The 17,198-nt window shown below is 41.6% G+C and overlaps 1 protein-coding gene across 1 annotated transcript in view; it reads left to right on the top strand.

The window, feature by feature from the left end:
- Positions 1 to 607: 607 nt before the first annotated feature.
- The window catches only part of LOC139591556 (V-set domain containing T-cell activation inhibitor 1-like), a 34,561-nt gene continuing 17,970 nt past the window's right edge, over positions 608 to 17,198 (top strand). The window contains exons 1-2 of the mRNA XM_071430246.1: positions 608 to 1,159; positions 3,458 to 3,575. The gene's annotated coding sequence lies outside the window, so the exon portion shown is untranslated. The remainder of the gene's footprint in view (positions 1,160 to 3,457; positions 3,576 to 17,198) is intronic.

The raw sequence follows: 17,198 nt of genomic DNA, 5'->3' as shown, positions 1-17,198 counted from the left end.
ATAATGTAAAGTTTAACTAATAGTGAATTAAGTGTGTGTATGCATCTGTAAAGTAAACAAAGGGAGATGTCAGAAGGATTCAATTCAATGCAAGAGAGACTACCCAGAAACCAGAGTTTGAATAAGTGTTGAACAGAAAACACCAAACATATTTTTCCACAATTGAATTGCTGAATTGTGCAATTATGCAACTATGTGCAAAAAAAAAAAACAAAAAACAAACCACCCTAGTGAAGAAATGCCCTTGGCAGCAAATGCCCATTGAAAGGAAAACATAAATTTCATTATGCATTCCAATTTCATCATTCAAATTTCAATTTGAAATGCAATAGCAGACCATGCCAGACTCACAGCTCAGCAACATGCAAGAGCTCTCAAGGAGAAAAAGAAAGGCTTCTGCCATGGCTGGCTGAAAACATAAGGGGTAAATATTGCTCAGAACCTGCACATCAGAAGCAGAGAGCCAGGGGAAAAGCAGTGCTTGATTCCAGAGCAAATAAAAGAAACAGCTTTTTTTGGCACTGCAGAGTTTGGAAAGGCATGCTTAGAAACTGCAAGGGGTAGAGTCAGTGCTCAGCTGTAAAGGAAACCAAATACAATTAGTTTTGACTGATATTAATGTAAGATAAAAGTTTTTTAGTTTTTTTTTTTTTTTCCTCAGTAGAAAGAATTAAGCAAAGCCCCAAGTGCCTGCTAAAGCTGAGAGACAAGAGTTGTTCCAGAAACACTGGCAAAATCCTTGTTCTGAACATTTTCAAGTAGCACATTCATGCAAAGAAATGCTTAACTATGAGACAAAAGGTAGGCAGTCCTCCTAGAAGGAACTGCAATACCTGAAGGCTGCATTATCATAAATAGCTAAATTCTGGGAAAAGATCAAAGGTGGGTCCTGAACTTTTTCTATTGGTAAAGTGGTAACTCCTGAGCTTTTTCTATTGGTAGTTTGTAAGAGCCTGTGTCAGCTGAACAGGCTATGGTGAGAGCTGACAATATTTCCATTTATTCCTCGGCTTGGCTGGAGAAACAGCCCCTGATTTCTCTGAGTCACTGCTCACATCCTGCCCTGCTCCAGCACTTCCTCATTCACAGCAGAAGCTCCTTGCAGCAGCACGTTTGGATCTCAGCACGTGCAGAGGGGACACAGGGAGATTCCACAGAGGTAAGCAAGAGATCAAGTTTTCTATATTGGATGAGAAAGTGCTAAAATTGCAGTATTTGGGCTATGGGGTTTGGCTAAGGTCTTTTACACTTGCTTCAGATGATGTTTCCATGGGTAAAAATGAAAAAGAAACCATGTGGATTAGGCTTGTGGGTTTGTTTTATTTTTCTTTGTCATGAGCAACAGTTTTCCAGAGAGGAAAAGCTCCGGATTGAGGGGGTTCCCATTTGTGTAACTGCTCTCCCCTGCGCTGGCTCCCAGCTGGGGTGTGCTCAGACTGCAAAATGGAAAGTGAGGCCACCACTAAAACAAAAGGCATTTCCAACTAATTTTCTCACTGAGCACCACTTTGCCTTTATTTCTGCTCTTATCTTTTTGCTTTTCCTTAGCCGTGAAAGTGGCACACTGACAGAAGTGACTGAACAGGGAGTCTCAGCTTGGTGAAATTCAGAGGACAAACACTAGGCTGAAAACAATCCAATCACACTTGCTGCCTCAAAATGTCACCTGAGCAAGAGCAAAGGCTCAGGACATTCAGCAGGCAGGCAGAAAGGGAGCTCTGGGTAACTCCTCAGGTTCTGAATGCTCTCTGATCACAAACTGCAGAGAGTAACAGCAGCTAAAAGGAAGGCAAGAGGTCCCGGGGTGCAGGCTGCAGGTAGTGAAAAAGTCAAGTGTAAGAGTGACAAGACTAGAAAGAGGCTATACATCTGCACAGGAGGGTTTTCCCAAACTGAGTCACTGTGGTTTCTATTACAAGTGGTGGTGGAGTTTGGGAGAAAAAAAAAACATTAAAATAACCAAATTCTGTTGCACAAATAAGCTCCAGAGAAACCTGGTGCCTTGATTTTGACAGATTTATATTAGATTAATTACAAAACAAACCACAAAACCTACACAACAATATATATACAAGCCAATGCCCAAACAAGGCATTTAAAACAACTTTCTTATCTTAAAATCTAATTTTATTCTTGGTAGCTCATTGTGGCCTTTAGAGGGGACTGTCTGTACCCACCAAATGAATGCAGGGACAGAGGAAGGTAGGAAAAAGACATCTGGGAGAAGTACAGAGCAACAAATGCCACAAAGATCAATTTCTCACACTTCCTCCATGTGAACCTGGAACTCAGACCCCCTCAAGAGCCAGCTCATGCTAGATAATCTTGCCTTTTTGAAAGCTAAATAGAAATGTTTCACCAGTTGACTCAAAGTGAATCTTGGGGAAGAAGTGAAATAACAGAGCTATAGATTTCAGTTCTCACTAAATCAAAAAACTTGCCATTTTTTGGAGTTTATCTTGGTAACACAAGTGTAAGTAGTGCAAAGGTGGAAATCAGCACAGATTTTTCATTCATTTCATGGTTTATCTATTTCTGGAAAGGGAAAGGAGATGACAGGAAATTTTTTAGCTCCTAGTGCACTTCTTGTAATACAGACCAGGTTATTGGAATATTTGGCAAGCTGAGTATTACAAAAAAAATTCTGTTAAGCTTTCCCCAAGAAAAGCCCTAAAAAAAAAAAGATATACTACACTCAGGAGACTGATCTTTTTGTAGAAAAGTCACCAGTTCTGCACATTTTATCTCCAGAAAAGCCACTCAGTGTTTGGTGGGAGGTCAGGGATGGGTGAGAGAAGAACATCTCACTCTGCAAAAGAAAAAGCATTTCTATCCTTTAAGGAAAAAAGAAAAGAAGCCAATACACAGGTGCAGTCAATTCTTTAGGGGGCTTCTTGGATTTTCCCACCTTGTCACTTATCTATAGTTTTCTGCTAACATAAAACAGAGACCTGGTGGAGCAGATCCAGAAGAAGTCCATAAAAACAGTCAGTGCTGGAACACCTCTCTTCTGAACACAGACAGAGAGAGTTGAGGCTGTTCAGCCTGAAGAAGACTCTGGGGAGATCTCAGAGGGGCCTTTCAGGGGCTGCTAAAAAAGAGAATTTTTACCAAGGCCTGTAGTGACAGGACAAAGGACAATGATTTTAAACTGGAAAAGGGTAGATGCAGGATGCACATAAGGAAAAAATTCTTTACTGTGAGAGTGGTGAGGCACTAAAATGGGTTTCCCAGAGAAGTTGTGGATGCCCCATCCTTGGAAGCATCCAGGTCAGACTGGTTGTGTCTCTGGTATAGTAGAAGATGTGCTTGCCCATGGCAGGGGGGGTTGGAACGAGATGATCTTTCAGGGTCACTTCCAAATCATTCTATGATGAGTACTTAGAGCCCTTTGAAAAACTTTAGGTGGTTTTTCTTTCACACCCTTCTCACTTTCCTTTTCTGAACTGTGTTACAGCCTCCCCACCCTCTCAGGACAAAGCCTCCTATGGAAGATGAGCACCCCTGAACAGCCACCTAAGGTGACAGTCCAGGTGCTGGGACATGTCCATGACTGAGCTTTGGTTCAACAACAGGTGAGAGAAATAAGGGAGGAGAGAAAAATGCATATAAACTGTCCTCTGAGCAATGAGATACTTTTCTGCTACATTACATTAAATACACACACACTTGAACATGCTTCAGTGGGTGTGTCTCATCGAGCACTGATAACTTTCAGGGGCATTTGGGGATGTGTATACATTGTGAGTGTACCTGCTGTCATATTTTTCAAAGCAGCCTGAGCCTCAGAGACTTCCATTCATTGATTTCAGGTCACATCTGCTCACATATTTTTAAAACAGCACCTCAACACCTTGAGGCAAATCCTAACCCCAGAGCAAGGTGTGGTGCAGAGGTGTCTGTGCTAACAGGAACTGGAGAAGTGCTGGAGCATTGCCTAGACATGAACTCCACGTGCTGAAGGGCAGTTGTTAATTGCATTACTCCAATACTCAAAGTTTCACTCCAAATTCACTTCTGTTCTATACAAAAAGAACACTGGTGAGTGGTGTAATCCAGCCTTTGCTTGATGTAGTTGAAGAATGCAACTTTATTAGAGAATGGGAAAGATGGAGAAAAAAGGGGAATTATTGAGCTAGATAACTATTATGGGTTATAATCTATAGGGTTCTAATTTTTAAAATTATTTCCACAACTTAGTTTTGCATGTATTTTCCTCTCTCACCACTTTGTGCACATGTTACAAAGCCATTTTTCATATTATTTCATTTCACTTACAATCTCCTTGCAAGGCTGCTGAAAAGAGCACACTAAATGAGACTAAGGAGACTGCTGCTTGCTTGATTTTTTTTTTTTTTTGGCCTCCTATCAGTTTATGAATATGGTTAATTAGTTGTACAGTCCAAACATTTCTCAACTAAGTGCATTTAAATGTAATCTCCAACTCTGGCTTCTCTTCTAACATTTGAGCACCCCATGTTCTACATTGGCATGCGCTTAAGCTCTGAACCAGAATTTTTTTTAAAAGCAAAATTGCTTTCAGCTTTTTTATCAATAGCCTTGCCAGGCCAATGATTGATACCACCACAGAGAAAGATCAGAGCTAAAGCCAAGCAGATGCTTCCCATTGTATCTCCAAAGAGGGCTGATTGATTTTGACATCAGGAAAGGGAAGAGCATACAGAACTCCATATACTACCTCTTTGAGGTAGACCAGCTTAAATTTGGTTCTTCTTCTTACTCAAATGTAAGGTATTATCCAGAGGATGATATTTTCTTTAATTAGTAATAGCAACAATGAAAGGGAAAAAGGAGATGCCCAGAAGCATTTGAGAAACCCACAAGGTGAGAAGAAATGGAGACAGGAGCGTCACCACTTTTCCAGCTCTATCACAGATCCAGCAAGGGCCATTCCATGGTTAATTCACTCCCATGCACTCCTCACTCAGTCACCCACAGTGATGCTTCTGAAGACTCAGGCTGCAAGCCAAGTTTTCTGGCAGCACTATAGGTAGCACTATATTCATACTTCACAGAGATTTTTGAAAGCAAAGCATAACACTGTATGAATCTAAAGGCCCATAGTGATAGGATCAATAGAGTAGAATCTATCAGAGCTTCAACTGTCTTCTATAACAAAATCAATATTCTTTTACAGAATGATTTGTTTAAGATGAGGAAGGATTTTTTTCTCAACAAGAAATTCTGCAATGACTTGTGAGGATGGGAGTGAAAGCTCCCTGGGGTCCCCATGTTGCGTTGCATCTCTTGTACTTTTTAAATCCTCTGCTGGGAAAGGGAGCAGGGGCATGAAATTAAAAGCTTTAGGGCTAAAAGGTTTTCCTGGAAAGGTCCCCTCTACAGGACAGCTATGCCAAGCCAGAGAGTCAGGGGTCAGAATACAATTTCATTTCATCCCTAGGAGCCATGTAAGTCCCTGTGCTGTAACACATTTTACTACCTCTTCCCCCATTTCTTCACTCAGCACAGAGGAATGAAGCAGAAAAGAGTGTGTTGATTTGTACTAGAGTGTTGTCATCCATCCAGTAAGTGTACCCTGGGGAAGCCTAATTCCAAAAACATTTCTTGGGCCCACACTTGGGATCTATTAAAGCCAAGGAAAGCAGCAGTGCCTTGCTGAGGACAAGCTCCTTTTATTAAACAGGATAGAGCTGCATGAGTACCTGGATGAAACCTTCAGAGTCTCAAACTAAAACACAAAACACCTAATTAAAGAGCTAGCAGGGTTGTATGGTAGGCCTGTCTAGGGGATCTTTGAATTTCCTCGTGGGAAACTTCTGTCCTCAAAGATTATCTTCCACACAGTTCATTTCACCTTTTGAGAACCTCACTGTGGCTACAATTTTCATGGTGGTCATGGAAAGAAACCATTTTATTACAGGTGTTTTCCAAATACTGCTTTCACTGAAGCTGAACAACTCAATTCAGATGCAGAGTGACCTGCAGGAGCTGATCTCCAGTCAGTGCAGATTTGCTGGCTTGGCATGTGTGACAAAGCCCAGCCACAGATGTGCCCCACACCTCAGAAGAGAGAGGATGATCTAACTTAGGATAGCCTTGGTTAAAATATAGTTTTATTAGCCTGGCTCCTATTTTCTCCTACTCTTCTGTGTTGAGAGATGCACGAACAAGTTCCCACTCAGAAACAGCCCTCATGTCAAGGGTTATATCCAAGGGTAAATGGAAACTTCAGCTCCAGTGTTCCTTGCATTTGCAGGCCATAAAATGCAGGGATTTGGGGATGAAGCAGCTGTAAGAGACAGAGCTCAGGGAGGTAACACAAATCATGGCAAGGCCACCACTGACTCCCTACCAGCAAGGTGTGGATCAGAGACACCCCATGTCTTGCTCTGGTTAGGCCAGAGCAGGTATTTCATCTTGGATCAGAGACATCCCATGTCTTGCTCAGGTTAGGCCAGAGCAGGTATTTCATCTTGGATCAGAGACATCCCATGTCTTGCTCAGGTTAGGCCAGAGCAGGTATTTCATCTTGGATCAGAGACACCCCATGTCTTGCTCAGGTTAGGCCAGAGCAGGTATTTCATCTTGGATCAGAGACACCCCATGTCCCAGGTTAGGCCAGAGCAGGTATTTCATCTTGGATCAGACACCCCATGTCCTGCTCAGGTTAGGCCAGAGCAGGTATTTCATCTTGGATCAGAGACACCCCATGTCCTGCTCAGGTTAGGCCAGAGCAGGTATTTCATCTTGGATCAGACACCCCATGTCCTGCTCAGGTTAGGCCAGAGCAGGTATTTCATCTTGGATCAGAGACGCCCCATGTCTTGCTCTGATTAGGCCAGAGCAGGTATTTCATCTTGGATCAGAGACACCCCATGTCCTGCTCAGGTTAGGCCAGAGCAGGTATTTCATCTTGGGTGGCTCCTGAACAGGGCTGCAAGGCCCAGACATTTTGCCATCCCTGAAAAACTGCATAGAAATAGGATTGCTTCAATTCCTGAAACCAGTGTTATGTTTCAGAGCTGCTCTGAGATGTTCACTGTCCTTCAGCTGCCAATTCAATCTCCCAAATGATGTTTTACAGCTTGAGTGATTGTAAAAAGGCCAACATGTAACACTCTTAGTTCAGTCCTCTAAATAAACAATCCTAGAAGCAGCGAGGTCAGCTTTGAGTTCCTGACAATCTGGAGCATTGAAAGAGACAAACTTAACAAGGCTCTTCAAACCCCATCTGGTAGCAGGACAGGAATGTAAGGGCTCTGAACCACAAATATGGGATCGGCATTTAACATCTAGAGAAGATTTCTGTGAGGGCTCTGAGGAAGTGCTTCAAAACTAGATCATGTAAACTTCACATACCTTGAGTGCTTCCTACAAATCATTTCTCCCTTGGGTTGAACCCAGGAGCTACTACTTTGTTTGACAGCTGTCAGTGGAAGCAAATCACACCAAATAACTACTAGTAAACTTTCCACAAATGTGTCAGCAAGGGGAGGAAAAAAACCCCAACTTGTTCCATTATATATTCTCACAAATGGACTTTTGTGTCTGCAGAAAGGGCAGCTGTAGTGTTTAATGCCATTCCATAGTGCTCTAAAGATCCAAACACAATTCTTTGTTTGCCTGCATTATAATGAGGCCTCCAGATGTTTGGCAGCAGCCTGTAAAATATGCAAAATGCCATAGCTAATCAATTAGCATTTGGTACTTTCCCATCTGAGGACATCACATCCTTTTCCTTCGAGAGTTAGGAATGCCGTAGGTTGCAGAGAAGTCCCACCCAACACTCCCCCCACTGCCCCAGCTGAAGTTAGGAGATGCAGTTTGGCTAAGAAGTAGGTCATTGGCACATTCCTATCAAGGATCACTCAAGTTCCCATTGAATGCATCAGCTTTTTTTACCAAGAAGCAAAGACAATTTGGAGAAGGAGTCCTGCCTTTCCAAATCAACACTTCTGTGCGGTTTTCACCTCAAGTTTAGTCATTTCTGAAGGCCCAAGTCTGGCCATCTCTTACCACAAATACTCAGAACTCAAGCTTTGGGCTCATTGAAAAAATTTTCATGAAAAGCTGATCACAAGAGAGGATGTGAATTCAGACAGTCCAGCTGTGGAAAATGTCAAGGAAAACATCTCTTCCCACCCATAGGAAGACCCACTCAGTTGCTACATCTGTCCTAGAGTAAAATTGCTACATCTGTCCTAGAGTAAAATTGCTACATCTGTCTAGCACATTGAGCACATTGCAATGACAAAACTCCTCCAGGCTACAGCTTTGTTAGACATCTCCCAGAAGTGCCTACTTCCCCAAAATCTGATGGCAACGCAGAAAAATCAATTGTTTACTTTGGTAGCAAGAGCTGTGCATTGAATAATATTGTGTTTTATGAGAGTTTGACTCTCACACACTTTCAGTGTATTGGAAACACATTGAAAAGTAATTTAAGAAATGCAAAAAAGAACATCCCTTCCATCCAAACAAAATATCCACAGCATATTACAAGATGCCAAAAGGGCCCAGCCAGACATGGTCCTGCCTCTATTCTGCATGTGGATAAATAATAAAGTATTTGGCCTATGATTTTAAATATTTTGTGCAAGAACAGAATAAAGGAAGGTAGTCCTTTCTAGGGAAAGTGCAGCAGGCATTCTTAACTAGAGAAACCCAGATATAAACAATGATCTCATATCTCATTCTGTGTACAAAAAAAGTGTAGAATGTGAAGTGAATGTGAAGGAACACTGTGTAGCTAACACTAACTACTAACTTTACTAACACTGTAAAGCTAATACTTTACACATTTTGCTTTCCCAGAGAACAGGGCTATCCACTGGTGTTTACAGTTCTCAATGAGAATGATAGGAGAGAAAGCTGAGATCCTGTCTCTGATTTAGGTCCATTTGCACCTTAGGAGATCACTAAAGCAGAGAATATCAGAGGAGCTTGAAAGTAACCAGTTTAAAACCAGTTTTCACAGCTTGGACAGTCAATGTTTTTGTCATGGCTCTAGGAAATGTGAGCAGAGAAACATTTGAGAAGCCTGGCCTGACACTACACAGCCATAACCTCCTGCTCAGTTCTGGATGGCCTCATGAATGACACTGCTTCTCTGGTATTCCAGGAGAAGATATCCAAGCATTCAGAGTTCTTAGGTGGTATTAGAGATTTCCACTCACACACCTCCTGGATTTTTGACATGGCTAGAACCAGTGCATCTTTCTGCCCTTTATGCTCCAAGGCACATCATGCACCCAACCAGAAATTAGCTGCCATATAATACAAGTATTTAGTAGTGTTTCCAAAATCATTGGCACAGACATAATCACTGTAGTGCTCCAACTCACTTTTTTCCTGGATTTCCAAAGAACGGTTGTTATCTAGGTGATGCAAAACCTCATCACTTGTGCAAAACTCCACCAAGGGTTCAGAGGGTGCCAAAGCAGATGTGGCAGAGGAGATTTGTGTCTGTGGCACTGAAACAGCTCCTGCAGCTACCCAGAGATACCAGATCACAACTGTGGAGCTACAGCCTGTTCCTGCTATTGCAGAAGCAGGTATTGGATCATCCTAGGGGAAAAAAACCATCTGGTGTGAGATAGCATCAGAAGATATTTCACAGGGTGTTAATCAGTGGAAAGGAAGGAGCACGAGTTCAAGGGAAGTCAGGATGAGTGTTGGGAGCAGGAGATGTCACATAAGCAGTGCTTCAGTCAGAGCACTGTTAAGATCTCTCAACAACACTGGTGAAGGTAAATGCTGCTGTTTTGGAAAGGAAAGGGCTCAGTCATTTGGGGGAAAGCAAGTCCTAAAGACCCAGCTGTGAGTCAGTGCAATGCTCTGCTGAATTTTCAAGCCTTATGTGAGTCGTGCGTTTCACACCCTCAGCTTCCACTTCAGGGCTAGTTGAAAATAGACTGCAAAACAAAGATCACCTAAAACTTTCACAGGGGGATTTCCTACATTGAAAGTGTAGAACCACAAAGAGGTCAGGCTGATTTTTCATAGCAGGAAACCTTGTGGTTCTGCACAAACTGCTGCTCTTTCTTTTCAAGTCATTGCTTACCAATGTGCTCCAAACAGCATAAGCATCTAAAAGAAATGCTGTTTGGCATCTCTGATGCTGAGAAAGATTTCCTTTGGTGCACTCTAGATTGCAAAAAAGACACTCAGCAGCAACCCCTGTGCTGGTCCCCTGCTGTAGATGCAGCTGCCTGCATAGCCAGCAAGGTTCCTTCAGAAAATAATCTCACACAGCTGATCCAGTGACTCACTGCTAAGGTGATTTGTTTGGGCCCAGGGCCATATCTAAAGGGAGCTCCAGCACAGCCCACAGGATGACCCTGTGGCCCCCCAGGATGACCCTACCACCCACTACCGAGTGACCACCAGATGTTATTGCAACACAAGACATCTGGGCAGAATTTATTAGCCTGATACCATCTGGCTGATTTCAGATATTCATTCTCCAGCCTGCTTTCAGCTGTGTCCTATATTCAGGACTCTCTGGTATTAAACATACCCATTGGTGAGAGGGTTATGTGGCTACAACCAAAATAAGCATCCTCTGAAGCAAAAGACAGTTCATTACCAGAGCTCCCTTCTCACTGAACCATTTCACCTTAGAAGAGCAAACTAAAAACTTTTTAAAAAGTCAGTAACTTTTAGGATTATATCCTCCCCTAGTTCTTGGAAGCTATAATACATTTACATATTGGGTTGTGCTCTTCAGTTGTTAAGTTCAAGGACTGACTTAACTTTTCCCATTCTATCCCAACTCAAAGATCAGCACCAGCCAATTGCAAAAAGATGTAATTAACAGTTCACAACTTGGTTTCTTAAGAAGAGTGAGGTTTGTGGGATCAAGCAAAACACCTGCTTAATTCCTCCCTCTTCCCCCCAGCACCCCTTTTGGCCCTTTGACAAATCTTGCAAAAATAAGAAAGTAAAATAGAAATTAAAAAAAAAACAAACCAAAATTAAAAAACACCAACCAAACAACAACAACAAAAAAAAAAAAACAAAAACCTCCAGAGATTCTCTTCTGAAGGCAAGAGAAAAGACATAACTAAGACAGTTCTGTAAAGTCCAGGGAATTTGTGTTAGAGGGCAAAAGCATTAACATCAGGAGACATCAGAGAACCCATACCAGAATTCATGTGCCCTTTCCATGCACTTCTGTGCACTTTTCTCACAGCAGTTATGGAAGAACAGTTTGCCTTCCCTCAACAATCTATCAGGGAATGCAACATCCAATGCAAAACATCTCTATGTCAACTGCTGCTATTTCTCAATTCTAAATTCATCCTTTGTAAAACCATCTGTAATGCTGCTGGAGCTGGATTTTCTATTCTCTCTCCTAGCTCTCCCAGATAAAGGCTTGCTACAGCTAATTTGCAATAGGAAAGGGAAGACACAGAAAGAAATTGTAATAAGAAGTGCTACAGCATAAGAAATTGTGGCTTCCATCTTACACTGTTCCTTTGCTTTCTCCTGGGGGAAGAGACCTTTTACTGTCCACTGGGGCAAAGGGGAGAGCTGGAATGGGAAGAGCTGGTTTGGATTTTTAAAACTAGAGCTGTTGGTCATCTTCCAGTTCTAGAAGAGAAACACTTTAACCAAGTACGGCTTTAATTTAAAAGATCATTCACAAAAAAACAAAATCCTGCTGAAGTCCTGCAGTCTCCAACAGGAAAACCAAGGCACTGAACCATCACAGAAAAAGCAAAAGTAACACACAGCCTTTCCCCACCCAGACACATGCACAGATAATAATGACACAAATTTCAGCTGGTCCCCACATACACCTAAACGAGAGAGCAGGTAATATGAAAATTAATTTACATGCACACAGCCATGGCAAGAATAGGGCACTGTTGTCAGAAAAGGGTAGGAGGGAAGATGCCACCTCATTCTCATGCCATGGTTCTGAGCAGAAACACGTAAGTAGGAAGCAAACACAAGTGGTCTTTCAGAGAGGTTCAAAAGAAGGGAGCTCCTTGCTTTGCTTCCAAATCCCAAGCCTTTTACTTTGAAAAGCAGCCAGCACCTCCCAGTGTGGCTGTGATTACAGTCAGGGGTAAAAGAATGCTATTAATGCTGTTGCATTAATAACAGAAATTGCTGTTTTGCTGGTGGGACAAGAATGAGACAAGATCTCATCATGCTTACACAATGCTTGAGAGATGGGTGCTCCAGATAGAAAATCATTTGGCTGAACTCAATCTGAACGAGGCATTAAAAAGGCCTGAAAGCTTTAAGAACATTGAGGAAACATTCCAGAGCATGGGGCCTGCAGGAAGTGCTTATGATCCTCAACTCTTCCTTCTCCTTTTTACACAAATTGACTGTTACAGACATTTTCTTCAGACAAAAAAACACATCCACCTCAACTATGAAGCCAAAAGTCTACAGACCTTCAGCACCTGGGCAAAATATCTCTGTATGACTGTTCTGCACTTGGAACAATTATTTGCAGGTTAGCAAAGAAGCATGAAGTGCTTACAAGCATTTTTAAGGGCCTGTGCTTAGCATCCTGTTCATATCTCTGACAAACAGAAGTTAATTGTAGATTAATATTATCATGATTGTAACACAGCCATACAACTGGAAGCTTTCTGCTCCAACACCAGAGCAGCTAGGTTTAAAAGACTGTGTAGGCTGCAGCTTCATAAATATTTTCAAAAAGCAGGGGTTGGGAAAGCAATTCCATGGGGAAGACGGGGTCAGGTTTAAGCCTGCAATATTTGGCAACTCTCAGTCTTATTTTTGTCCCTGATTCAAGAGCCCTTGAACCACTAGGAGTCCATCTTTTTACTAATACAAAGTATTCCATTATACTTTGTGCTTTACAATGGGCATCTGTGGAAAAAGCCGAGTTGGGCTCCTGGAGAAGGGAACAGCTTTTCCATTTCTTAATTATTTGCACATCTGGTTTTTTCCTTGCATAAGAAAAGGTGCCAGTGGAACCTGCAGAAGTTTCAGAGATAATTCAGCAGCACACCAGAGGTACTGGGTGTGCTATGTGTGTACATGCCATGAATCACTTGGGAAAAGTTCTTCTGTAAACAGCTCCTCTCTCCTTGAAAAGTTCTCACAAACTGCAGTTGCAGGTCAGTTTACAAGAACTGTGAGAAAACAAACCTCATATAAAACCCAGACACCTTCACTTTTACTTTAAGAGAGCAATGTTCCTTGAGAGACCAGCTCAGGCAGAGACCAGCTGCTTTGAGTTCCTTAGCTCTGACATCAGTCAGCTAATTATTATCATTGATTTGCCCCAGGATTTGTTCCAGGTCTATAAGAACTCTATGATGAACAGTTGCTCATAAACATGTTCAAACAACTGCATTTAGTAGCTGAAAAACACTGGCTGTTACTCAGGTGGTTTCTGTTGCTCAGAGGAGCTGTTCTCAGGGTTTATCTTCCAGGTGTACAAACCTTCAGCAGGGGACTCTGTCACCTCAGTCCCCATAAAGGGAACATTAACCTCCAGGAAAGAGCCAAGAGAAGTTACACCAGCCTTGAATAATTTCGGTTTCTTTCTCTCCCTCACCCTGGCACCCTGAACTTCCATTTTCAGACCCACCTTTCACAGTGCATAGGCTGCTAATTAGCCTCATTTACCTGTCAGGCTCATCAATTTGTTGATGAATACTTAACTCCCTCCTGTAGAACAAAAACATTTTCTGAACTTGGTCCAAGTTTCTTCCTCTTCTTGTCTGATAGGAAATATAATTACAATTATTTTGGCATTACAAGTCAGGGATGAGATATATTGTCCTAACAGGTCTGATAGAGGGAAAAAAATCAATTGACTACCGAGGCTTGGTAGGATTGTTATATGTATCACTAACAACCACATCTTGTAGAAAGAACCTCTTTTTGAGATATTATAAAATTAAAATAGCTAAGGGAAGAGAAGAATCACAATAAGGAAAAGAAACTAGTAATCCTGGAGCTTCTTGCTAGCAAAAATAAACATCTGTATGTCAGGATTTTCCCTGCTCTCACAATATTGGGCTGGAAAGTCATTTTGGAGAATAGAAATTCTCTGGCAGTTGTGTGTTACACTTCCTCCTATATAAGGCATCAAACAAAAGTAATAAAGGCATTTTATTGACTATTCTGTCAGCTCAAAGCAGTCTCTTGAGCCTGAAATAGTTTCCCTTCTGCTTGCTAAGAAATTCCCCCAGAATTTCCCTTTCTCCCTCTCCCTTTTGATTAGGCTATATCCACCACCTGGATACAAAACTTCCAAGGGAGGGAGTTTTCCTCTTTCCTTCCTTGGCTGTTAACATTTACCAAGGGGGTTTTATAATCCTGGCTCTGTGTGAAAGATAGCTGCAGAGTGGACAGGAAAAAAACCCACACTTTTAAAATGGATCATTTTGGAGCTTTGCAAACTTAACAGCTCAATACTGTTCATAGGTTGGTCTGGGTATTAAGGGATTTTAAAGATCACCTCATTCCAACCCCTCTCCATGGGCAGGAACATCTTCCACTAGACTGGGCTGCTCAGAGCCTCATCCATCCTGGCCTTGGGCCCTTACTTAGTGTTCAGTAACTCAATTTTTGTCAAGTTACCTCCTCTCTAAGTTTTCCTTGCCCTTTCCATCATTCCAGGCAGCAATACCCTCCTGACTCTGTTTTTCCAAGAAGCCTGAACCAGCCTTGTACACATCTAGCTGTGCATGTACCTTGTCCCTCTGTGGGAGCTTAGTAACAAAGGAAGAGCTCAAATAATTGTGTGATTTCCATGCAAGCAGAGGAGCTCAGCCCATTAAATATTGGAGCTGCAAACTATTTGCAGAAATTTAAACTAGGTAGAGATATTTCATTGTAGGGAGGTTTCTACATGTAACAGACTAACAGAAGGATTAGGCTTCCATCCTCATTTTTAACAAGATAGAATCGTTTCACTTAGGGAATCTCTAATCCAGGTGGCACAAAGCCCTTTCAGGCAAGTAGTAACTGCAATGGGAGGGAAAATGGGAGAGAAAAGGCAAGGCAAATTACCTGCCAACCACACCCATACTATGCAAGAACTTCCCACATATTTCAATCCATTTTGGTCCTTCTTGCCTGTATCTGTCCTATGAGGAGGCATATTCCAGAATTCCTACCATCTGACATAATTAATACATAATTAATGTGTGGGGAGGCATATTCCAGAATTCCTACCATCTGACATAATTAATACATAATTAATGTGTGGAAGGCTAGAGGAAGGAGGATAGTGAGGTATTTTTATTTCACCTATCTTCTCTCTTACTCCAATCAGTTCCTCCCCAGTTTGTATCTCACACACATCCAGTCAGTAAGGCTCAGTAATCATTTCAGAGATTGTGGCACACTTGTACAGAAGCTGAGCTCTCTGTTCCAAAGTGATGCTAGTAACCCAGACTGCATCATCACTCTTCAAAACCAGGTCTCATTTTTACATCTCCAGATCATCCACTTTAGAAGTATTAGTATTGGTCAGTGTTGTATTAATCCAAACATTTTCACTAATATCAGTTAAACTAATAATGCCTCCAGGATTCTTTACATAATTTAATCTAAGAATCAGCTTAGCTGCTTGGTTGTTGAGTACTCCAGAGTCAGGCAATATCAATAACCCTGATTTAAGGGTTAGTTTGAGCAGATGCCAGAGGAAAAAAAGACCCCAGTGAAGAAAAAAATCAAATCCTTATTTCCATGTTAACATTCTAGCCTGCAATACCTCTGTAGGTTAAACAACACTAAAATAAACCATTATACAGAGAGTACTAGAAGCAGATGTTCAGGCAGGAATTGCCTTCCAAATAAGAAAAAATACATAACATAGATTCAGCTGAATGAATCCTTGTCTCTTTCTGCATTGTCACTTGGGAGCTACTTCTTTAGGACTACAGTTTCCTAAAAGGTAAAGCCTCACACACCTGTGCCTTTTTCACATAACTAATCTCTTGAAACAAATCTTTATTCTTGAGAAGAATAATTTATTCACCAAAAGAGGAAAAAAATATATTTTGTTGGAACTGGAAGATAAAGAGCACTGGAAACTCTCAGAAAGGCAAAAAGGAATTGAGAAAAAGAAGAACTTTTGTGGGAGCTGTCAGAAGGACTTTACAAAAAGGAACCATGGCTTTTTTGTCTCATTCCAGAAGCTTCATCAAAGGGCATGATACCACCACAGACCACTAGTCACAAGGAATAAATCCCACCCATGAGCACGAGGGTCAAGGAGGGGATACAAATAGATATATAGATACATATATATGCATATATATATATGCATATATATATATACACACACATACACATATATACATACATATATATTTATATATACACACACATACATATATATATTTATATATACACACACATATACATACATACATATATATATACATACATATATATACACATACATATATATATACATACATACACACACACACACACACACACACACACACACACACACACTTATACTGCTTAGGCTGTGCTTCCTGAGATGTCACAGTGTCAGATCTGCAGAACTCAGTCCCAGGAGGGCTTAGGACACACAAGACAGGGATAGGTGGGGCTGGGAACATTTCCTAGGGATTTAGAGGGAAGAAGTCCCTCCCTATGCCAAGAGACTTTGCAACAGGTAGAAAGCAAATGGAAGGCACTGCTCTGCCATGCAGCAGCAGCATTCTCTTGGAAAGCTAAATGCTCCAAAGTTATCTCACATAGAAAATAAAGCATGTCTTAAGAAAATGGGATTAGGGCCCACTACTGAAAATGACAGACAGATGTCATGCCAAACTGCCAAACACCGACCCCAAATGTCAGGATTTTTATCTTGTCAGAGTGATCCCGAGATACATTAGAAAGTCTCTTTTCCCAGCCCAAGTGCTTGAAGAATGAGTTGGAGCTCTTCAGTTCTCAGTCTCAAGGTTGTTTATTGTATCTTATCTATAAAAAATTTTCTCCTGTCCTGCCGAGGTCCATCCAGCAGGACAGTTCCAGGCACTCTGCCTGCCCCCAGGGCACTGTTATGTCTCTATACTAAAAACTACGTGTACAATGTTTACAATTACTTTCCAATGCCTATCACCTATGTTAGACAGTGAGCTTCTACTCTAAACCAATCTGAAAGTGCCAACATCACAGCAGGAGATGGAGGCCAAGAAGAAGAAGGAGAAAGGCTGGACATGCCCAGTTCCCTCCATCTTGCCTCCCGA

The sequence above is a fragment of the Agelaius tricolor genome, unplaced genomic scaffold, assembly GCF_023055355.1.
Source record: "Agelaius tricolor isolate 1412-34295 unplaced genomic scaffold, bAgeTri1.0.p SCAF_7, whole genome shotgun sequence".
Classification (NCBI taxonomy): domain Eukaryota; kingdom Metazoa; phylum Chordata; class Aves; order Passeriformes; family Icteridae; genus Agelaius; species Agelaius tricolor.
Note: the sequence above shows the minus strand (reverse complement) of the source record. Positions and strands in the feature narration are given on the sequence as shown.